General features: G+C 43.3%; 1 protein-coding gene across 2 annotated transcripts in view; it reads right to left on the bottom strand.

Annotated features, from left to right (window-relative positions):
* Positions 1–25,269, bottom strand: part of LOC144498644 (fibulin-1-like) — a 309,419-nt gene that overhangs the window by 19,143 nt on the left and 265,007 nt on the right. Inside the window, exons 18-19 of one of the 2 annotated variants that reach the window (XR_013498738.1) lie at positions 11,370–11,403; positions 10,709–10,809 (exon numbers count right to left, since the gene is read on the bottom strand). The exons of the other annotated variant lie outside the window; for it this stretch is intronic. The gene's annotated coding sequence lies outside the window, so the exon portion shown is untranslated. Of the gene's footprint in view, positions 1–10,708; positions 10,810–11,369; positions 11,404–25,269 lie in introns of those variants that run through there. 2 annotated transcript variants of the gene reach the window in all.

Genomic DNA, 25,269 nt, shown 5'->3' with positions numbered 1-25,269 from the left:
AGTGTAGCGTGTAAAAGTTGGCTCTTACCTTCAGATTTGGGGCAGATCGTGGAGATGAGGAGAAAATGGAGGCCTCCAGCAACTGCACCCTGGAGCACCACGTACAGCATTGAGCGGGTGAAGCATGAACCGCATGGATCTTTTCCACTCAGCAGCATCCAGGAGGTGGTTGTTTTTGCCACTGCAACTTCTTCCAGGATTTGGATCTTCAATCAGCAACTTCTTCCAGGATTCGGATATAGAAACAATATAAATGAGATCCCCTGTAGGAGGGAGTCCCACTGTGCTTCTCTTTGGAGTAATTTCAGGACTTAATGACTGATTCACACTACCTAATTTTAGTATTGATGCAAAACTGGAACCTTTTCACACTGTTGCTAAACTTGTAAATTAAATGCATCCCCTCAATTATCTATCTTCAATGTGAATTTTAATCAAAATTAATTTTTCACATATGACAGAACAACACCAGCAACAAAGTAAGAAAATTACCCTAGACATGGTCAGCAGATTTAAGTGCAATCTATTACCAGTTTTTCTAAGTAAGAAAGAGGGATTTCTATTCACTTATTGGCAACTTTGTCTCATCTCTTGCTTTTCAATTTTATGCTTTGGATCTGTTGGCTGGAGGTAACTGAGAAGCAGTCATTTTATACATGATTTCTCCTCTGTAAAATCATAAGTCCTTTTCCCCACTGACTTTACAAATAGGAACAGTGAATAATGGATACATTTCCATATTCAGAGTGACAGTAGGTGTAACATCACCACCCAATATTTAGGTAAAACATTCTCCACATGAAAAACATCTAAGTAACATTGAGTTGCGGTAGGAGATAAAAATCATGATCAAGGAAACCAGGAGGAAGGAAGCAAGTCAAAGCTGTCATGAAAAACAATTCCAGATGCCGGGAGCGAAATAGCTGATATATTAGTCTTCAATAGTGTGATGGGAAAGAAGACAAAGTTACCCAGAGGCTATGGGCTAGAATACAGGGTTTAAGTAAATCTCGCAGAAACAAAGGGGAAAAGACAGTTAATGTATTTAAAAACAAGAATGAAGATTTCCAGACCAATTTGCTAAAACACAGGGAGCTAATGAAGCTTAGAGAGGACAATCATAGAATCCGTACAGTGCAGAAGGAGGTCATTCGGCCCATTGAGCCTGCACTGACACCAATCCCACCCAGGCCCTATCCCTATAACCCCACATTTTTACCCCGCTAATCCCCCTGAGACTAAGAGGCAATTTAGCATGGCCAATTAATCTAACCCGCACATATTTGGACTGTGGGAGGAAACCAGAGCACCTGGAGGAAACCCACACGGACACAGGGAGAATGTGCAAACTCCACATGGTCACCAGAGGCTGGAATTTTACTCGGGTCCCTGGTGTTGTGAGGCAGAAGTGCTAACTGCTGTGCCACCATGCTGACAAGACTGATGGATGTGCATGACTCTATGTGGGAGTAGACTTTACCTCTTGAACAAGCGGAAATTTATGAAAGCTGACAGTGAGGAAAAATTGAGTAACAAATCCTCGAATTGAAGAGAACAACAGATGAGGACTTCAGCAGAAGACTTGGCAGAGGAAAATCAAGATGGAATGTCTGATTCCATAAATGTACAGATACTTATTATTTAAGATATGGAAATTCAAGAGACGGTGCTTTAAATAACCAATAACTCATCAAGCCAAATTATTTATTTTCCTCCCATTGACTTGCATTACATAAATACTATGAGTTATCCTGATGTCATGAAACACAAAAATGGAATTTTGAGATGTTTCTGTTTGTCATTGTAAACTTCTAGATTGGATAGTACATTATGCTTCTTGTACATTACCTACCCATTGTTTTGTGTGAAATGCACCATGAGTTTGAACACTATTGCTCAGAGCAAATTTCAATACAATCTCATTTTGCCTTTGGCTATATTTTGGTTTGTAGTAACTCAAGGTAAAAGACAGTAAACGTGACAAGTCAAACACCATCTGATCAATACTGTTGCCTACTTAGTTTCTTCAGAGATAAAAAGCTGCAAACCAAGAAACCTGGTGCAGCAGAATTAGTAAAATACACTCCTCACCACTAAATTCAATTATTTTATTTTTGGAATGATTTGTGTAATGAGCAGCACATTTTGTGGTCATCTTCCAAATAATAAGCATATGATGTGAAAATACTGACCTCAAAGAATTTAACTTTTGAAAAAACATTGTATATCTTGTTCTTTTGTGAAATTGTTCCGTCCAAGTGGATTAACTGTTGTGCCTCAGGAATTTAAGTATTTTTGCTCAATACAAATTCAAGTAATTGCATTGAACTTGGTGGGCTTTATGGGTAGCTGGAAGATTACTGCCAGCACAAGGAAATTTCTCCACAGTTGCTTGGATGGAGAGGATGTTAGGCAACTAGAAACATACAAACCATTTGGTCAACAGCTTTAAGGTTTCAGTCACTGGTGATTCAATCACATTCAACACTGAAGCTGTAAAATAATAACTATTCTATAAATATGACTGTAGATTCACAGTTTTCAGGTGACACTGCCTTCATTCAGCCATCACAACCTAACTCCCTAGAATCCTCTTCTTAAATCCTTCCAACTTGCTTTATCTTCATCTACACGAAGTATAAAGATCTGGCACACAAAGGGTTATGGTAGGACTGAGTTTAGTACCATCCATATTGTGATGTAAGAGAACACATGACCCACACTGAGGGTTCAGTGTAGTGTTGAATAGAACCATGTGTAGAAGCAATCATGGAGACAGCTCCTGGCTTGGACCATTACTGTACCTATGTATATAGTTTCTAGTAGTTAATAAATACTTAACTGTTGAAATACCTAAGACTATGAATACCTTAATAAGACCTATTGAACTATGCCCAACATCTTACAAGTCGCATTTTCAAAATACATAAAAACTGATTTTTTTGACCATTCTTTCAAGCACTACACTTAATTTCTTTAATATTCCAATCCTATCACCCCCAAAAACACCTTGGGAAATTTCATATGTGAAAGTTGCTCCGATAAAAATTGTTCTATTCAGATATTCAGCAACCAACTCCCTCTGCACGTTGCCCATAGGACAGCAATGTTAACTTTATTATTAGTAAATTTGCAATAAATTCATAGGGTGTGATCTTTCGAAAAAAATTCAAAGAGCCAAACAAGCGAGAAAATAGGGGAGAATGGCACCTGTTCTTTTGGCGAGCTGCGAATCACAATCTTACGGCATTCAGTGCAAAAAAAGAGCCCCGATGTGATTCTCACCAGTTGCGGGGGGGGAGGTGAGGGAGCCTAAGCTTGCTGGTGAAGCTGGCTGCAGAGTGCTAGGGGCATCATTACACAGGTGTCCCATTCTCCCAGTGGACTAGGAGACCTCCTGCCATCCCCCATCCACCCCACGGACATTCCCCCCCCCCCCCCCCACCGATCGCTCCCTGTGCTGGACCCCTGCCAATTGCTCCATGGGTGGATTGCCCCACCTCCACATGTTAATCATGTCATTAATATTTAAATCAGCTTTGCGTCCTTTCGAGGTGTGAAGCTGATTTCGCCGGCAAAACGGCTGGTAAGTTTGTATCAAGTGAGAAAACAGACACAAACACGATTTTTCACCTCTCATGCAATCTTGCCACCTTGCCTCGCCGAAGAATGGATGGGACGAGGTCATAACATTGCATCCATTAACTTAATAAATGTACTTAACTGATGCCCTTATCAATATTTTATCCTTTAACCAATACTAATGAAACAAGTTGTCTAGTTATTTATTTCATTTATTTTTGTGGGACCAGCTCTGTAGTTTAGTTTTTTTCATATTCTATCACTGGAGTGTATTCTCCATTACCATTGCTCTATTGTTGAATTTTACTACATACCTTAATGGTATGAGACAGAAATTGTTTGTAGGTGTCATATATGAAGGGCAATACCCATTTGAGGCTATGATCATTCAAAGAAAGGAAGATAATACGTTATTGAAAAATATTAACACTGTTGTTAATATTTTATACAAGTGTGTAAAATACAATGTCAGTAAATAGTGACAAAGTAATCTTTTCACACAGGTCATACATTGAGAAAGTGAAGTTGGAGATGTTGAAAAGAGTTTCCACCACTTCATGGACCTGCAGCCTTAAAATCACTTCCATGAACCTTACCATGCTGATATTGTACGATCAATCTTTTACAACAATCAAGATCGCTTTCTCAAATGTTTTCAAAAACTGTATTGAACACCAGGTAAATTTTAGGGTGCAGTGAAAAATAAAGAGGAACCTTAATTTAATTGGAATAAGATTTTTTCATTTAAGGGATCTGGGTTTGCTGGCTAGGCCATTAATTACCCATCCCTAATTGCCCTTGAGGAAATGATGATGAGCTGCCTTTTTAAGCCGCTGCAGTCCATGTGGTATAGGTACACTTACAGTGTTGCAAGGGAGGGAGTTCAAGGTTTGTGACCCAGTGACTGTGAAGAAATGCCAATATATCTCCAAGTCAGAATGATGAGTATATTGTAGGGGAACTTGCAGGTAGTGGGGGTAATGATAACTATTTTGATGTTACTTTTTAAGCCTATTTTCGCTCATTAGTCCCTCATGCAACTTGCCTTTCCCTGACAATATATTTGTGTTTCAAGTGTATTTAAAAACATTTTTGTTCATAGATCTCTGCTGAGCTTAGTTTTGACTGCCTTCAATGCAGCTTTGCTGATCTGTTTTGCATCTTGGTTTTGATCATAGTGTGTACATTGTTTCAATTATAAGGACAGTTTCATTAGTATGTACTCAGTGAGAGATTTTTATTGAACTGAGCTTAAGATATCTGCCTCCAGGGGTAGAGGGCTTCATGGCAGAGTCACATGGTAATGGAAAGTCAGTTAGTCAAGCAGCACAGAATTGCATTTCCAAAACCCAAATATCCCCTTTTACATATCAAAAAAAATACAAACATCTCCTTTTACAGATAGATAAAAGATAGAATTGCATTGTTGTTGTTCTGCTTATCCCAGCAAACAAAAGACTTATTAACAGGCATAATCCTGTGTGGCAATGAATTGCTTGAGTATCCACCAAATACCCACTGTCCTCATGCATTGGCACCTGTTTGTTCTACTGGTTAGTCTTTGCACATGCACTGCCCACATGTCCCTCCAAGGTTGACTCCCCATGGTGGGTTCCTTGGCGGTGGGATCAGCGAGCCATGCAAATGGCCATTGACTTTGGTGGGACTGGAAGATCCCACCAACAGCCAATGCCTCATAGCCTCCACCGTAGGAAAAGATGCTGAGGGTGGCTGGAAAATCCTAGCCATAATCTTTAGATCATGCAGGCCTCTTAATGGAATGCATGTACATTTACATTGGTTGTTCTTCTGGTGTTGTTCCTTGTCCAGAGAGTGTTGTTCCCATGTCCCTTACTGCCTTGGTGACTATTGGTTCATTGCAGTTGATGGGACTCATGGACCTCTGGCATTGATGGCAGTTTTGTACTCAGTAGAGCTAGTGGGATCCCTTTTCCCTTACTGGCTGATTGCTGCTTCGCTATTTGGGCACATGTGCCTGCGGTTGCACCTGCACATCTGGTTGAGTTTTATTTAACTCCCACTTTCAGTTACCAATTGTGGAATTGTCAGTCATTCTTTCCTCCTGATATCTTTGTGTTGCCCTAAATTTGTTTGGTCAGATCTCATACAGCTTGGTTCATTGAAGACCTCAATTTATCATGCGTTTTCAACAGTTATCAACTCAGCTGGAATCTTGCCCTTCAACTCTTCCAGTTCAGCTCTGATATGAACATTTTCCTACAAAGATTTACCTTCAGCTTGTGCACCGACACGGTTGACAACCATCTTGAATATTTTCTCCTTCTCTCCAGGGTCTTCTGTCTCCCTCACTTTGGGGTCTTCTGGCTTCCTCTCTTTGGGATTTTTTTCTGCCTTTCTCTGTTAGCACATTCAGGGTTACAAACACAAGCTTTGGACTTGCTCCAGCAGAGATGAATGGCACTTGTGTCCAATCTGTGATCTGGAACTCAAGATGTCACTCCTAACACCATGTTTCAATTAGAAGGACAACATTCTTCATCAATGTATATTCAATGAGAAGTCTTTACTGAACTGAGCTCAAGATGTCTGCTTACAGAGGCGAGAGCCTATGGCAGAGTCATATGACTATGGCAAGTCAGTTAGTCGGTACAGGATTCAATTCCAAAATCCAAACACACAGGGTCATCATTTGTGCAATTGCATATGCACAATTGAGGCCAAATTCATAAGTACCTTATCTTTTTGATTTCCTTTAGCATTTACAGGAAGTGGGCATCGCTGGCAAGGCCAGGATTTATTTTCCAATCCCAGTTGTTTTGAGACGGTAGTAGTGAATTTTCTTGAACGAGTGTAGTCTATTTGATGTTCCTTGTAACATTTAGACACAACTGAGTGGATGGCTAGGCTACTTTGGAAAGCAATTAAGAGTCAACCATGCTGCTTTTGTTTTATTCATTCGTGTGGGGCACGGGCATCGCTGGCTGGCTATTCCTTTATTATTGCCCATCCCTAGTTGCCCTTGAGAAGGTGGTATTAAGCTGCCTTCTTGAAACTGCAGTCCATGTACCGTTAGGGAGGTAGGGAGGGATGTTGTCCCAATTCACACATAGCCAGACTAAATATGGATGACAGGCTTCCTCCCATTTTCATGTTGTTTGAAAGTATTTCATTTATTCCCAAAGATAATTTTTTCTTTTATCTAAAAACAAGATATCTGCAAATATACAAATGCTACACCCGAAATATGATGCCTTAAATATTATGGGCGAAAGGCATGACATACAATTAACTTAGACAAAAAAAGGTTGACATGGTTAAAAATCCCAGAAAATGTGGGGATAGGGGAAAATGGTGTCCGGGTGTTAAAACAATGAGGAAGTCAATTTAGATGTTACCAGAGGCAACATCTCATCTTTCAACAACAACAATAAATCCAAACTCCAAGCTACGCAATTCTTTACTTTTAATTCTCCCTTTCCTAAAGAAATAGACTGCTTTTATTTCTTGTGCCAATCTCTCCTCACTACATGGTACATTTCCACTTGCCCTGACAGATTAACTTAATTGTACGTGTTGATATAATACAAGTAATAGTTAGTGATGGTGTGAATCCCCCCGGGTCAAGGATAATATAACAAAGCGATGACAGTCAGATGGAGCTGCAAGCTAACTTGGCAGTATTGCCTTCCCAAAAAGACTAAAAGACTTCATATAGGAAAGAAAAGCTCCTGATTCATGCTCGTAGTGTTCTTTGTTTCTCTGTCTTGCACTGTCCCACAAATATCCAGCACTTTACTATTTTTGAAGCCGTGTGATAGTTTCAAATGAGAACTAATTCAAAACAAGTCTGGCATATTGGTTATGAAGAATGCAGCACATACCAACAAGCTAAATTTTATTTCTTTCCAGTTTTTTTTGAACACAAAAGAATAAAAATCTGGTAGAAATCAGATGAAGCACTCACAAGCTGGTTTACTGTAATATAATGTACTTTCTGGTGTCCAACACCTTGATACACTATTTTCTTACTGATGGGTTCTGCAGTCTAATATCACTCAATACTTTGTTTCAGAATAGTCTGCTGCTGTTAATAATGCTCTATAATTTGGGCACCATTTTTTCTTCCATTTCTATTTACCTTGTTGAGAGAAATTGTATGATGCCAAATCAATGAAAGACTTTAGAGAAATTGTTAATAGTAGCCTAGTGTCACAGGATGATGGCACTACACGACTGCTGACTGAAAGAAATGAAAATCTTTGTTTCTGTGTTATGCATGTTTATGTTTATTTTCATTTATGTCAATTTATGTACATTTTTCTTTTCTTTCAACAGGCTATAGCTTGGTAATCAACACAAAACATTTTCTTGCAATCAAATTTTTTTTAAATTAAGAAAAGGCTAATTTTACATTTCATTCGGCTTTGAAATTTCTAATTTTATATTGGAAGCAGTGGTGAGCTTGAAGGCAACCCCATCTACTGACAGAACACTTGTTGACATGAGTAGCCTAGGACAACACTTCTATTTTGAAAATTATTCTCAACAGGGGCAAAGCCAAGGTGTGACATAAATGTTCTCAACTGGATTTGTTTTTGCTATAACAACAAATGTATGAATTACACTGATGATCTAGGTGACCAGCCTCACAGTTCAGGAATACATCCCTGGGTTTTATTCCTGACTGTCAAGGAAAGGCAGGCGGTGCTCTTTCCTGCAGATGGTACCAGAGGACCATCCTGTCTGCCCAATGTGGCAGAGAGGATGAGCAACCATGGGGTCCATCGCAGAACTTGGGTGCAGTGCAAGGAACGGATTAATGACCAGCTCTGATTCATCAGGTTAAGTGCCAAAGTAGCATGTTGACGAAGAGTCCCACATGGGGTTATCAATAATTTATGTCTGTGAGAGGGCGCTCTGCCAAGAGGGTAAATGCATGCCTTGGTGCCACATGGCAATTGAGGCCAAAGTGTTTGGAAGTTCAGTTGTTGTTTGCACTTGGATGCAATGTAAGAATGTCAGGCTGGTATGTGGGAGGGGAATCCTGGCAGACAAGGGGGTTAGGTTTCACTTGACATGTCACTAACTCAGCACATTGTCACGCAGGGCAAACGGACACATAATGCCTGGGAAGGAGCCAAGTCAAGGGGTGGGTTGGCTGATCTAAGGACACTCACCCCGGTTGCGGAGACCACCCAGCACACAGGAGAGGAAGCTGAAATGGCAACCATCCACGTGGTGGCATATGGGCATACAGGATAGTTGTATCCACATGGTTTGCTGAGAGGTTGCGTGTAGAACCAAGGTTACAATCGGTAAATACTTTGTGCAGACGTCCCAGCAGCTGAGGGAGGCTGTGACAGCGAGTCCCAACACTTGGAGGACTGCCTCGGACCAGGTTCCTTGAGTCCAAGACTGACGACAGGCCTCTGGTTGAGGCCACAAGAAGCCTGTTGGACATGCAACAAACATTAGGGGAAAATTTGTTGGAGGTGCCAGAGGTCATCTACTGCTTTGTGCATGTGATGGAGGAGTCCATTCCATTCTGCCATGTCCCAAGCATGTAAGCACATGGCATCTACCATGTGGGGGTGGTAACCACCATAGTGAGCCAAGTTGGGCATTCAATCCATATGCACTCTGATTTGCACTTCATTGCTCTAGCCATGGGCTCAATGCAGCAGTGGCTAGGAGAGAGAGGGATGAGGCACTGGGACCTCCTTCCAGGTGCCCCTTCTCCTCAAAGAGACAGGGAGGTGTCATTGTGCACCCAGGTGGAGGAGGAATGTGTACCAGCTGCAGCCTTCCAAGTCAACAGGGCACAACACTGGGCAGAGTGCCTCCACTTCAGCTGTTGATATCTGGGTTGTACCATGTACTTCATAGGTCTCTAAATCTATACTCCTATACTGTGAATTCACTACACTTCAGATTATCTTCACTTTTGGTGGGGTGGGAGGTCATTCTGAGGCAATGTCTTACACCTTCCTGGCAAACTTAAGAATCCAGGAGCAGGTCGGAGTCTTTCTTTATTTCTGATAATTGAGAAAAAAGCTGTAGAGCTGTAGTATAATGGGATACTCGTTTTTGTCCAAATCATCCACATTTTGAGTTCCTGATCTCAGTGATGCCATTGCGGAGAAGCACCAACTACAGGCCAAGTGCTCACACATCGAGATAAATTATACGTATGCACCTTATTTTGAGCTACTTTTTAAAATATACCATTATTGGAAGGCACCTGCCATCCAAGTCTGGTGCTATGAGCTGCAGAGACTCAAGGAACATAGGACTTCAAAGCAGAAATAGGCTATTTGGCCCTTCAAGCCTGCCCTGCCTTTCGATAAGATCATGGCTGATGTGGTTGTGGTCTCATCTCCACTTTTCAGTCTGCTCCCCATAACCCTTGACTCCAATGTCTATCAAAAATCTATTTCACTCAGCCTTGAATAAATTCAATGACCCAAACTCTACTGCTTTGGAAGAGAATTCCACATAATGATTCTCTGAGAAGAAAAAATTCTCCTCATCTGCACCTTAAAAGGTAGACCTTTTATTCTTAAACTGTGCCCCCTAATTCTAGTCTCTCCTATCAGGAGAAACATCCTCTCAGCATCCATTCTGTCAAGTCCCCTCAGAATCTTATATTATTTCAATAAAATAAACTCTCATTCTCCTAAACTCCAGTGTGTATAGGCCCAATCCGTTCAACCGTTCTTCATTACATAAGCCTTTTACCTCAGGATTAAGTCGAGTGAATCTTCTCTGAACTACTTCTAATGCAATTATATCCTTTTTCAAATAAGAAGACCAGAACTGTACACGGTACTCTAGATGTGATGTCACCAGTTCAATCCTGAAAGTCCCTCCCTAATGGCACTGTGGGTGTACCTACACATCGTGGTTTAAGAAGGTGCCTCACCACGACCTTCACCAAGACAAATAGGGATGGGCAACAAACATGTTGGCCTAGCCCGCAACACTCATTGTGAAAAAAAACAGGTTCTGTACAGTAACAGTAAAACAACCTTACTTTTATATTCCATTCCTCTTGCAATAAACACTAACATTCCATTTACCTTCCTAATCATTTTCTGTACCTGCACACTAACTTCTTGTGATTCATGTAACTTCATGTAACAGTACACCTGGATCCCTTTGTAGCTCCGAGTTCCTTCCAAGAAAGACGAAATAACTAGCTTGAAAAGAGAAAGCACAGCCCGCTCTTGGAAAAAAGAGGCAAATCTGCAAAGGGATGAAAAGAAAAGTGAACATGAGGACAATGTTACTTTTGTTTCCCTGGAGCAGTTCTAAAATAAAAGGAAGGTTGAACAAAATCTGCTGAGTCTACTTTCCTAGTCATTACTATTATACAGAACTGCTGACCCCAGTACTACAGTTAAAGACTAAATCCAATACAATCTGAGTCCCTGAGGATCCTGGTTCACTCATGTCAGAATCTGATGCAGTGTTTGTTCCATTTAATTGTGAATTTACTTTTAGTTGTGTTTGGCAGACTCTAATCAGCTTTGATTAATTAATCATATTTCATTGAATTACTTTTTAAAAGAGAATATGAACAATCAACACGTTTATACTCTTGATTTGTTTGATTTGAGAATACGAGGTGCAGAGAACTGAATTTTCAATTTGGCCACAGGCTCAAATGTCGAAGGGCATATTTAAACATCTCTAAAAGTACCACTGGATTTCACTTGAAAGAAGAAAAGTATTTTCAATGGAATAGAATAATTAAAACATTGTAACATTGCAAGCATAAAATAATCAAAATTCACAATACTTACCATAACAGGTAATTAGGACAAAATTCAATAGCCCCTGAAAAAAAGCAAGAAAATGTGGAGTTAAAGTACGCCTGTTCCTTCCAATACAGTTGGCACACAAACTTACCTGATCATTTAAATGATTGTTGCATGCTGTCTAACACCAAATGAGTGGTTGAGTGGCTGCATGCTTCAGCATGAAGCCCAAGAATGTGTTAGACTAACACCACTCAAAGCAAGCCTGCACTATTTATAATTAGGTTGCACCTCTTAAAGTAGAGCTGCTTTCTGGCTGGATCAGGTGTTGGAAGTGGGAAGAGTGCCTGACCTGCAAGGAAAGAGAATATGATCCAACAGGGCAGACCGTGTGCTCCAAAGTTCTCCGACATGGCACTGAAGCCCTTTGTGGAGCTAGTGGGCAGGAGGAGATAAATCCTCTATTCATAGGAGGCCCTTCAGATAAAGACAGTGGGGGTAGACATCCATTGCAGTCAAAACAAGCAGTGTAGCATGAAGACCTGGATGCAATGCGGTAAGACGGTTATTGACCTCACATGAATGATTCAGGTCAATGAATTAATCTTCAAATGCCATAACATTACAATGTTCTCCAACTAGGAGGAGAGATCTCGTGTAATCAGTCCCCAATGGAGAGTGCTTATGTTAGTTGGGTGTTAATGGGCTCCTTTTGATATAGGAACCCAAATGTCACCACCAGACAGTCAAGGAAAGGCAGTGGTGACCTGAAGAGTATTAGAGAACATACTCCAGAAAGGTCCAGTTGCCAGCCGTTGGATTATTGTAAACACTGTCAAAGGACACAGCCAAGACAACATTTTAGAACAGACAAAATGCATGCTGCCTAGTGAAAAAGTTGAGGCCAGTATCTGACCGTACCACGAGATAGGGATGTTACAACTGAATCGGATCATCAAAACAAAAGTTGCCCCAATAATAGAATTACTGGTGAATGGTTATTCCTTGACGATGGAAGTGGACACGGGAGATGCATCTCCGTATCGGAGAAAAGACATATAAGCATCACCAATCTGGCATCCAACTCCTGAGGTTGGAAAATACGATGCCAGATCAGCAACCTGCATGGGGGAACCTTTACGTATAAAAGGCACCACAATGGCCCCAGCAACTTACAGGCAGCAAACAGCTCGTCTCCCACTCACTGTTGTACGGGGGCGAGCCTTTTGGGAAGAGATTGACTCCAGCAGATCCAGCTCAACTGGTTTAGAGATCTTCAGGCTAGGCATGGGGGATTGTCTGAAGTAATTAGTAGATACCCTGGGGTTTTCAAGAGCACCTAGGAAAAATAAAAGAGACCAAAGCCAAGACCTACATTGACCCTGATGCTAAACCTAGATATTTTGGAGCAAGACCAGTTCCATACTCCATGTTAGAGAAGGTGGAAACTGAACCAGGGTGCCTTGAAAGTTTAGATATAATAAAGCTCATGCAATTTGCAGAGTGGACTGTGCATTCCCTGTTCTTAAGCCCAGCAAATCAGTTTGTCTTTGTGGGCACTATAAACTAACAGCCAATCGGGTCTCCAAATTCAATAGAAACCCCATGCCCTGAATCGAAGATTTGTACATGAAGTTAACAGGGGGCAAAATGTTCTCCAAGTTGGACATGAGACATGCCTATCTTCAGCTTGAATTGGACGAGTCCGCCCGGAGGTATGTGATGATCAACACACAGTAGGGACTCCATGGCCGGAATTTTACCACCTCGCCCGCCCCAATTCCGGGGTGGGTGAGGCTCGTAGAATGGAATTCTCCATTGGCCTCGGGCAGGATTTTACGAGCCTTGCCCGAGCGAGGTCGTAAAATCCCGCCACAAGGGTATACTCGGTTGCGCTTTGGGGTCTCATCAGTGTGTGCCCATTTTGACCCGAAGAAAGAACTTCTACTGACTTGTGACGTTTCCCCATATGGGGTTGAAGCGGTGCTGGCACATCGCTGGAAAGAGGGGTCGGAAAAGCCCATCACATGTGGATCCTTTCAAACACGGAGTGAAGGTATTCTCAGATTGAGAAAGAAGGGTGTGAAGAAGTTACATCAGTAAGTCTATGGTAGACTTACTTTTATAGTTACTGACCATAAACCCTTACTGAGTCTCTTGAAAGTGGACAAGGCAATCCCCCCCCCCCACTATTGGCTTTGCTCAGATATAGCACTACACTTCGTTATTGGTGGCCTATGCATATCTTCTAGAACACCGTCTTGAAACCCAGATAGCCAATGCTGATGCACTGAATCACCTTCTGTTACCCACAAGCCTGGCTCATTGACCATCATTGGAAGAGGTAGTGATGACCTTGCCAGTGTCAGCAAGGCAGATTAAGGCTTGGACTCAAAAAGATCCAACTTTATCTAAAATAAGGCACATGGCCACTCTTTAATGGTAGATTCCAAGGATGACCCTCCGAAGAAATGAAACCTAACCATCTTAAGAATTATTAACTTAATGTTGAGTTTGGGATCATTATTTGGGGGTCCTAAGTAATTGTCCCGCCCCCAGGATGACATCCGATATTAATGAAAATACATAATGGCCACCAGGGATATCAAAAATGAAAATACTGGATAGGAGTTATGTCTGGTGGCCCAGTCTTGACTCTGAAATCACAGATTTGGGGAAGCAATGCAACATGTGCCAGGAAATCTCCCTCCCTCAGCCTCTCTACACCTATGGAAGCGACCTGATAGGTCATAGGTGCATGTAGATGTGGACTTTGCAGGGCCCTTTATGGGTTCCATGTTTTTGATCATGGTAAACACATACTCCAAGTGGTTGGAGGTGCACCACATGGGCTCCATGACTTCGCAAGCTATGATTGAGAAATCACAACAAAGCTTCATTACACACGGAATACCAGAAATTCTGGTTTCCGATAACGATTACTCATGGTAATTTCCAGAACTTTGCACCTTCCAATGGTATCTGACATGTCCAAATTGCACCTTATCACCTGATATCAAATGGACTGCAGAACGGACAGCTTAAACCTTCAAAAAAGGCATGAAGAAACAACCAGCAGCATCCATGGAGACCAAACTGGCACAATTTTTGTTTGATAATAGAACCATATTGCACAGGACAACAGGTGTTGCCCCAACAGAGCTGTTAATGAGTTGACAGCTTTGTACCAGATCAAGCCTGCTGTTTCCAAATTTCCGGGGAGGGTGGAGTTCCTACAAGAAAACCAAAATTGAAATTCTGATTCTACAAGGAGAGAAAGAACTTTCACCAACAACTGATCTAGTTCATGTGAGAAACTTAAGGGAGGGTCCAAGTTGGGCCCTGGGGATCGTTATGGAGAAAACAGGACCAGTAACTTACAAGGTCAATGCCCAGGGTAAAACCTTAAAGAAGCACTTGGAGCATCTCAGAGCCAGGAAGTCTATGCCCAAGCAGGCCTCACTACCAGCCATAAAGTTGGCAGCTGCCAGTGTCAGCTCGAAGCTGACTTGGCATTAGCCCCTCTGGATAGTGAAGGTACTGACTCGGAGATGGAGGCTGAAGAAGTGGACCTAAAGATGAAACGGAACATGAGGAAGAGGCCGCATCGCTAACCCTGTTATGCTCCCTCTGGATACGAAGCTCCTCTGTTCAGTTACGTCACCTGGCATAGCCCTAGCTTTAATGGACCACTGATGACTGCTAATCAGCAGAAAAGACCTTCTCGCAGTGGGGTTGCTGGGAGAGATGTGGACTTAAGCGGCGGAGAGATGTTATGATGGCCATGAAGACCACAGGGGAACATCGATAGATCTCTCTGTGGGCTTCATAGAATCCTACAGTGCAGAAGGAGGCCATTTGGCCCATCGAGTTTGCACCGATCACAATCTCACCCAGGCCCTATCCCCATAACCCCATGCATTTATCCTAGTTAGTCCCCCTGACACTAAGGAACAATTTAGCATGGCCAATCTACCTAACCCGCACATCTTTGGACTGTGGGAGGAAACCAGAGCTCCAGCAGGAAGCCCATGCAAGAAAGTGCAAACTCCACACAGACAATTACCCAGGCCGGGAATCAAACCCAGGTCCCTGGCGCTGTGAGGCAGCAGTGCTAACCACTGTGCCATCATGCTGCTGTATGAGCTTCCTTATTGAGCGAGTGGAGGCTCACCCAATAAGATGCGGTCAGCAGGGGTTTTTGAACTTGCTGCTTAACCTGAACCGGCATTGTAGGTCCTGAGGAAGGCGTGTCCCTTCTCTGGTGCACAATAAAGGGTGTTTGAACATAGAACAGTACAGCACAGAACAGGTCCTTTGGCCCACGATGTTGTGCCGAGCTTTATCTGAAACCAAGATCAAGCTATCCCACTCCCTATCATCCTGGTGTGCTCCATGTGCCTATCCAATAACCGCTTAAATGTTCCTAAAGTGTCTGACTCCACTATCACTGCAGGCAGTCCATTCCACACCCCAACCACTCTCTGTGTAAAGAACCTACCTCTGATATCCTTCCTGTATCTCCCACCATGAACCCTATAGTTATGCCCCCTTGTATTAGCTCCATCCACCCGAGGAAATAGTCTTTGAACGTTCACTCTATCTATCCCCTTCATCATTTTATAAACCTCTATTAAGTCTCCCCTCAGCCTCCTCCGCTCCAGAGAGGACAGCCCTAGCTCCCTCAACCTTTCCTCATAAGACCTACCCTCCAAACCAGGCAGCATCCTGGTAAATCTCCTCTGCACTCTTTCCAGCACTTCCACATCCTTCTTATAGTGAGGTGACCAGAACCGCACACAATATTCCAAATGTGGTCTCACCAAGGTCCTGTACAGTTGCAGCATAACCCCACGGCTCTTAAACTCCAACCCCCTGTTAATAAAAGCTAACACACTATAGGCCTTCTTCACAGCTCTATCCACTTGAGTGGCAACCTTTAGAGATCTGTGGATATGGACCCCAAGATCTCTCTGTTCCTCCACAGTCTTCAGAACCCTACCTTTGACCCTGTAATCCACACTTAAATTAATCCTACCAAAATAAATCACCTCACACTTATCAGGGTTAAACTCCATTTGCCATTTTTCAGCCCAGCTTTGCATCCTATCTATGTCTCTTTGCAGCCTACAACAGCCCTCCACCTCATCCACTACTCCACCAATCTTGGTGTCATCAGCAAATTTACTGATCCACCCTTCAGCCCCCTCCTCTAAGTCATTAATAAAAATCACAAAGAGCAGAGGACCAAGCACTGATCCCTGTGGCACTCCGCTAGCAACCTGCCTCCAATCCGAAAATTTTCCATCCACCACCACCCTCTGTCTTCGATCAGATGTGTCAGGTGGCCGATCGTGTGGGGGGAGTCAGTTGGCCAATCGCAGAGGGGTCGGGCAGCCTATCGTTGGGGGGAGGAAGGGAGTATCGTTCCGAGTGGGTGGGGGGAGTTGTTATAGGCTCTGGGCTCTTGTAATAGCTAGGGGGTGTTACTGTTTTTAATCCATGAAGGTTGGCTGAGAGCAGCAGAGGCTGAGTGACAGGCTTCTGCTATGGAGACCTGCACATGCGCAATGACACTCTCTACTGTTCTCAGCCAGCATTCGGGCAACTTAAGGCCCACCCCTCCCCCTACAGGCAAAGAACCATTTCTGCTGTTTTTCATTTCATGCATTGAGCGGATAAGATAACAGATTTGAACTCGCCCAAAAAACGGATCTGAAACGCTCCAATTTTCCAGCCTGACCTGGAATTAAATTTTTTTTGGTGTGATCACCCCCGATTTTTCAGTGTAAGCCTGATACCACTCAGTTACATGATTTTTCCTGTCAATCAACCTAATCAACCTACTCTGAAAAACCTCAGGGAAAAGCACTAAAATAATAGAACTGCATTAGTTCAGATTAAAACAAACACTTAAGCAATTAAGATCAATTTGTCTTCTGCAGAATCAACATGTAGGCTGTCAGTTACAGACAAAGCGGCACCAATAAACAGAACTGACTCCCAAAAACATCTTGCACAAGAAACATGACACAAATACATTTCTTAAAGGCACATTATCGTCACACCCATGCACAGGGTTCTCCAATTCCACTGGTTTCTGTCTGCATAGAGTTGTTCCTACCACTATGACCAAAGTAATATGCACATGAAGAAAGCACACGTGAAGTGATATATGTGCTGATTGCAGTCAACATTGTGAGAGCTTCGTGTCCAATCAAAGCGTGTTTGTGTTTGTGTGTGTGTGTATTTGGTGTGAACCTATGTTTTGGGTGTAATGAAAAATAAACCTTTATCCTTTCTTTTGAGTTAAACTGACAAGAAAGTTTATTTTGTGACTGTTTTTTAAAGTCATATCAACCAAGGGTTAAAAAACCCCTCAAAAATAGATCTTGTTGCGGTCAGACAAAAAGTGATAAAAGGGGGAAATTATCCCACATCTCTCCCGCAATAATTGTTTTTTGACCAGCCAAATGGCACCTTGTCAAGTGCCTTACTAAAATCCATGTAGATAACATTGGCCACCCCACCCTCATTAGCCTCATTTGTCACTTTTTCAAAAAATGAAAAAATATAAGAAAGTGTGTTCGTTGGAATATTATGATTATGACAATCAAATCATTGTTAATTACTGGCTGACATCATACTTTGCTTACTTCTGGCACTTTCTCATAGCGTCCATGCTAACAATCTCACCAAAATGGCACCCAGCATGACATACACCTGATATGTGAACATCTGGAAGGTTTAAGACAGCATCATCTGAAGATTACAGATTCAAAATGTTCAAAAACAGGCAGTAGGTACTCCAATTTCCAAAAAAAAAGATTTTATTTCGAAGGGACAGTTAGTTATTTTCTCAAAAGCTCTCTTTCTCGAGATTGGTTCCACCTCTGTTACCATCATTTCATGATGTGGAGATGCCGGCGTTGGACTGGGGTAAATACAGTAAGAGTTTTAACAACACCAGGTTAAAGTCCAACAGGTTTATTTGGTAGCAAATGCCATTAGCTTTCGGAGCGCTGCTCCTTCGTCAGATGGAGTGGAAATCTGATCTCAAACAGGGCACAGAGACACAAAATCAAGTTACAAAATACTGATTAGAATGCGAATCTCTACAGCCAACCAGGTCTTAAAGATACAGACAATGTGAGTGGAGGGAGCATTAAGTACAGGTTAAAGAGATGTGTATTGTCTCCAGACAGGATAGCCAGTGAGATTCTACAAGTCCAGGAGGCAAGCTGTGGGGGTTACTGATAGTGTGACATAAACCCAACATCCTGGTTGAGGCCATCCTCATGTGTGCGGAACTTGGCTATCAGTTTCTGCTCAGCGACTCTGCGCTGTTGTGTGTCGTGAAGGCTGCCTTGGAGAACGCTTACCCGAAGATCAGAGGCTGAATGCCCGTGACCGCTGAAGTGCTCCCCCACAGGAAGAGAACAGTCTTGCCTGGTGATTATCGAGCGGTGTTCATTCATCCGTTGTCATAGCGTCTGCATGGTTTCCCCAATGTACCATGCCTCGGGACATCCTTTCCTGCAGCGTATCAGGTAGACAACGTTGGCTGAGTTGCAAGAGTAGGTACCGTGTACCTGGTAGATGGCGTTCTCACATGAGATGATGGCATCCGTGTCGATGATCTGGCACATCTTGCACAGGTTGCTGTGGCAGGGTTGTGTGGTGTCATGGTCACTGTTCTCCTGAAGGCTGGGTAGTTTTCTGCGGACAATGGTCTGTTTGAGGTTGTGCGGTTGTTTGAAGGCAAGAAGTGGGGGTGTGGGGATGGCCTTGGCGAGATATTCGTCTTCATCAATGACATGTTGAAGGCTCCGGAGGAGATGCCGCAGCTTCTCCGCTTCCGGGAAGTACTGGACGACGAAGGGTACTCTGTCCACCGTGTCCCGTGTTTGTCCTCTGAGGAGGTCGATGCGGTTTTTCGCTGTGGTGCGTCGGAACTGTTGATCGATGAGTCGAGCGCCATATCCTGTTTTTATGAGGGCATCTTTCAGCGTCTGGAGGTGTCTGTTGCGATCCTCCTCATCCGAGCAGATCCAGTGTATACGGAAGGCTTGTCCGTAGGGGATGGCTTCTTTAACGTGTTTAGGGTGGAAGCTGGAGAAGTGGAGCATCGTGAGGTTATCCGTGGGCTTGCGGTACATTGAAGTGCTGAGGTGACCGTCCTTGATGGAGATGCATGTGTCCAAGAATGCAACCGATTCCGGAGAGTAGTCCATGGTGAGTCTGATGGTGGGATGGAACTTGTTGATGTCATCATATAGTTGTTTCAGTGATTGTTCACCATGACTCCAAAGGAAGAAAATGCCATCGATGTATCTAGTGTATAGCATCGGTTGAAGGTCCTGTGCGGTGAAGAAGTCTTGTTCGAACCTGTGCATGAAGATGTTGGCATATTGAGGTGCGAATTTGGTCCCCATGGCTGTTCTGTGTGTCTGGATGAAGAACTGGTTGTTGAAGGTGAAGACATTGTGGTCCAGGATGAAGCGGATGTGTTGTAAAATTGCATCGGGAAACTGGCAGTTGTCGACGTTGAGTACTGAGGCCGTTGCAGCAATGCCATCATCGTGGGGGATGCTGGTGTAGAGTGCCGAGACATCCATTGTGACGAGGAGTGCTCCTGGTTCAACTACTCCATGTGCGTTGAGTTTCTGTAGGAAGTCCGTCGTGTTGCGACAAAAGCTGGGGGTTCTTTGTACAATGGGTTTCAGGATGCCCTCGACATAGCCGGAGAGGTTCTCGCACAGGGTCCTATTGCCCGATATGATGGGACGGCCGGGTGTGTTTGCCTTGTGTATCTTCGCGAGGCAGTAGAGATCTCCAACGCGGGGAGTACGTGGGATGAGAGCACGGAGGGTGCTTTGAAGGTCCGGATCAAAGGTCTTGATCAGAGTGTTGAGTTGACGGGTGTGTTCTTTGGTCGGATCTGTGGGTAACTGTGTGTAGTGTTCCTCGTTGTTCAGTTGTCGCTACACTTCTTTGCAGTAATCCGTTCTGTTCAGTATGACGATGGCCCCTCCTTTGTCTGCTGGTTTGATGACAATGTTGCGGTTGCTCTTGAGAGCGTGGATGGCGTTGTGTTGTGATGTTCGGTGCTTTCTTGTGAGTGCGGCTGATGAATTTGGTGTTGACGCACCTCCTGATGGTTTGGGCATACATGTCAAGTCGAGGGCAGCGGCCTTCCGGAGGAGTCCAATTCGACACTTTCCTCTTCGGTTGCACTGCGGATTTTGTGTCTCTGTGCCCTGTGTGAGAGCAGATTTCCACTCCATCTGACAAACAGCAGTGCTCCGAAAGCTAATGGCATTTGCTACCAAATAAACCTGTTGGACTTTAACCTGGTGTTGTTAAAACTCTTACTATGTTTACCATCATTTCATCCAGATCTCAGTCTCCAATATTCAGCTTCCCCTGCTGTAAAGTTTGTACTTAAACATCTAAACATTGGTTGTTACTGACTATCTACTAAATCAAACATGCAGCTATTTAAAGGTGGTGCTAAGATAGAGCGGGTAGGTTCAGTCCATTTCCTGTAATACATTGTACCTTCTAGGAAAGCCCCTCATTGAATGGGAACCTTCCAAGTAATTCCCAGCAAAGCAACAAAGGTTAATTTGGCACACCTAATACTCAGGCATTGTTGCTCATTTTATGCTTCTGAATTTTCTAGGAAAAGATCATCTTTCTGGCTTGCAGCAGGTACCAGAGTTGGCTGTAAAATCTGCCCTTAAGTCTTTTAGGAAAGCCATTTATTGAACTGGCATATTCCCAATAAATCCTTGCCAAGCACCAATGGTTCATTCAGAGCCAGCTCGGCCTTAGTGAGTTATTTCTTTGTTGCCTGAGCCTTCCAAAAAAGTTGGCAGATTCTTAGGTGAGTAATTTCCCTTACATTTATATTTTATAATGTTACTGAAATTGCTGCGAACAATCAAATTAGTTATTACTTTCAAGTTCTGGCCTCAACCACGATTATCGTTACATTTTTCAGCATGGTTGCTTGCCTTGTGACTTTTTTCTCAATTTTATGCACAGCTGAAACCAGTAGTATTCAGTTCTGCAGGATTGAGGAAATATTCTGATAATATCTATCGATCAGCTTGATCTCTTATCAGGCAGACCAATGCAATTCAAATGACAATTCAGATTTGTGAACAGCTCTGGTAGCTTCTTGCAATACAACCCAGAACAAGTGTTCTATATGATAATAGTTTGCTGTATTAAATGGAGTCAACTCATGAAGCCACCATTGGAGGAGATAATTCAGCATGATTACAGTGAGGACACAGTTGACACAGAGGATGGAGAGAAAACAGGAAGAATGCAACATTTGTCTGCAGCTAATTTTATTCGTCAACAGTTTACTGAAGAGATCAGTGGAACGACTATGGCCGCTGCAGCAAAGGTCATGTGCAACACAAATGGCAGTCCCCAATCCTACAATCGAATTCATCTGCTCAAATATCAACATCATGTTCAATTCATCTATCCAAGCAAGATCACCAGAGGAAGCGCATGAAGGACAATTTAATCCAGGCAATGGGATCTCACCTGCCAGCTGGAGAATCCCAAATCACCACCTTTGGTGCATGCCCAAGGTATTAAGTGCCAGTCAGGTATGAAATGGCTCACATTGGGGTTTTCCATGATGAAGAATCCTGAGGGCAAAATTCTTGCCCCTTCCACCATGGCAAATCAAAGGCTAGTAGCTGTCCATTGAAGGCAGCCCCTTGTGGGAGTGGTGGTGGCTACTGGCAACGCACCCACCAGAGGCCAGTGTTAGTGAGATCAGTGAGTGAGAGTGAAATGAGGGTCTGGGGATGCAATTGGAGGGTTGGGGTGGGCTGGAACTGCGGGGTTGACAGCAAAGGCAGGTAGATGGCTCCCAGTGGCCTCCTGACACCTGGTCTCCCAACAACATGGGACCCTCTGGGAGACCACAAGAGAACCCGATAGAGTTTTAATTTTTGGGCTCCCTGGATGATCAGCCACAGTGGTATCTGGTTCTTAAGTGGACATTACTTGGCAACTTTGGGCATCTATGGGCAGTCAGCAGAGTTAATTAGGGCAGAGGACAGAAGACAGGAGATCTGTATCACGCACCCTCTTGCCTAATTAAATACCTTTTGAGCTTCCAAACGCACCCAGTGTGCTTCTATTAGCCACTGTATGAGAGGGTGGACGTTCTGTGACTTATTGGAAATGTAATGATGAGCAATATGAATTTATGAACTATAAACATGAACTTATAAGTATAAACCCAAAATGGACACCTATGAAGTATAAACCCAAAATGGACACTGGAATGTATTTTGAGAGACAGGATCTACAGGCATTTAGAGACTGATTAGGGACAGTCAGCATGGCTGTGTGATTGGAAAATTTTAATTGAATTTTTTGAAGAAGGTAGATGAGGGCAGTGCATTTGATGTTGTCTACATGGGCTTTAGCAAGGCCTTTGACAAGGTACCACATGGTAGGTTGTTGCATAAGGTTAAATCTCACGGGACCCAGGGTGAGGTAGCCAAATGGATACAAAATTGGCTTGATGACAGAAGACAGAGAGAGGGTGGTTATAGAGGGTTGTTTTTCAAACTGGAGGTCTGTGGCCAGCAGTATGCCTCAGGGATCGGTGCTGGGTCCACTGTTATTTGTCATTTATATTAATGATTTGAATGAGAATTTAGTAGGCATGGTTAGTAAGTTTGCAGATGACACCAAGACTGGTGGCACAGTGGACAATGAAGAAAGTTATCTAGGATTACAACGGGATCTTGATCAATTGGGCCAGTGGGCTGATGAATGGCAGATGGAGTTTAATTTAGATAAATGCAAGGTGAAGCATTTTGGTAAATCGAACCAGGGCAGGACTTACTTAGTTAATGGTAGGGCGTTGGGGAGAGTTACAGAACAAAGAGATCTAGGGGTACATGTTCATAGCTCCTTGAAAGTGGAGTCACAGGTGGACAGAGCGGTGAAGAAAGCATTCAGCATACTTGGTTTCATCGGTCAGAACATTGAATACAGGAGTTGGGGCGTCTTGTTAAAGTTGTACAAGACATTGGTAAGGCCACACTTGGAATACTGTGTACAGTTCTGGTCACCCTATTATAGAAAGGATATTATGAAAATAGAAAGAGTGCAGAAAAGATTTACTAGAATGCTACCGGGACTTGATGGTTTGAGTTATAAGGAGAGGCTGGATAGACTGGGACTTTTTTCTCTGGAGCGTAGGAGACCTGTGGATAATGTTATAGAGGTTGATAAAATAATGAGGGACATAGATCAGCTAAATAGTCAATATCTTTTCTCAATGATAGGGGAGTCTAAAACTAGAGGGCATAAGTTTAAGGGGAGAGATACAAAAGGGTCCAGAGGGGCAATTTTTTCACACAGAGGGTGGTGAGTGTCTGGAACAAGCTGCCAGAGGTAGTAGTAGAGGCAGGTACAATTTTGTCTTTTAAAAAGCATTTAGACAGTTACATGGGTAAGATGGGTATAGAGGGATATGGACTATACGCAGGCAATTGGGACTAGCTTAAGGGTTAAAAAAGGGGCGGCACGGACAAGTTGGGCCAAAGGGCCTGTTTCCATGCTGTAAACCTCTATAACTCTTTTCTGGAACACAAAATGGCATTGAGAGGTCAGATGACCATTTTCTTTGCTAATACACATGGAATTGTAAGAACACTGAGCTTATTTTCCAGATAAGACTTCACAAAGTCTTTAAAATGCAAATGAAGCTTCCTATGATAATGGCTACATTTCTCCAACTATTTAGATAGCCTGGATTCACAATACTGTTTCAGCCTAAGTACTGCAAATTTGAAATCCAGAAACAACGGGTGGAATTTTCTATTCTGGAGACTAAGTGTAGTGGCAGGTGGGAAAGTCAATGTGAATCCCACTGGGCAGGTGGGGTCGGTTCTTGTGCCAGATCGTCCAGTTTTCAGCTTATTATTTGTGCATCAGCAAGTAGCTTGTTGTATTTCGTTAAAGTCAGGCAGGGATTTATCCTCCCCACCATCACCTCATTGAGTCGAAGGTCTCAGTGCCATATTTAAATGGCACTCTAACACACATTCACTCTCTGCAAGTCAGATGTCTGAAAAACCTAGTTAAAATGGCAGCCAGTTGATCCCAACCATCTGTCCCAAAATTCAACAACACGTTCTGGAGAGCTAGGCGAAAGGGAGTTGGGGCACCTCAATCTTCCTCCAGGTGCCTATTCTCTTCAAGGAAGGGCCATCAGGCACCACAGGGAGGAGGAATGTCAGCCAGTTACCCAGAACCATCCACACAGGAGATTCCAAGGGTGTCCATCAGCACCAAAACCTCTCTGCTTATGACCCCATCCGCTCTAGCAAGTCAGGCCAAGGAGAGTGCTCCTGACCCAGAGCAGGAGACCTTTTTCAGGCCTGGGCCTTCCAAGCTTCGGGCCTCCAGAGGATGCCCACCAAGATCCTCTCAGACAACAGAGCATAGCAGGTAGCAGGCTGCTTCCACTTCTGCTGCAGTTGTCAGGGCTGCACATAGGTGTACGGTAAGAAAAATGAAGAGTAAGAAAAATTAAAAGTTTGACAGCACAATGGTGTCCAAGCTCTGTATATACTTTGCACCTTTGTGCTTCTCTCCAACAATCTCTCAGGTAATGTATGGCTCCTCCATGTGATGCAATGTTCCATGGTCATCCAACAGTAACAGATGTCCTTCCAGGCCCAAGTATCTCCCATAATTTCCCTCAGTTCTGTTTCAATCAATTTTGGTTCAGCCCTTTGTGTCCACATGACTGACATTAACAAAGCCAGTTCCTATGTTATATGGTTGTTGGGCAATGTATATGTCTGTCTTGCATCAGAGGATCATTTAATGTGGTCCCAGGACTATCTCACACTACTGCCCTCTGTAGCTTTTGACAATCAACCGGTCA

Source organism: Mustelus asterias, chromosome 9 (assembly GCF_964213995.1).
Source record: "Mustelus asterias chromosome 9, sMusAst1.hap1.1, whole genome shotgun sequence".
Lineage (NCBI taxonomy): Eukaryota > Metazoa > Chordata > Chondrichthyes > Carcharhiniformes > Triakidae > Mustelus > Mustelus asterias.
This window is presented reverse-complemented; position numbering and strand designations above follow the sequence as displayed.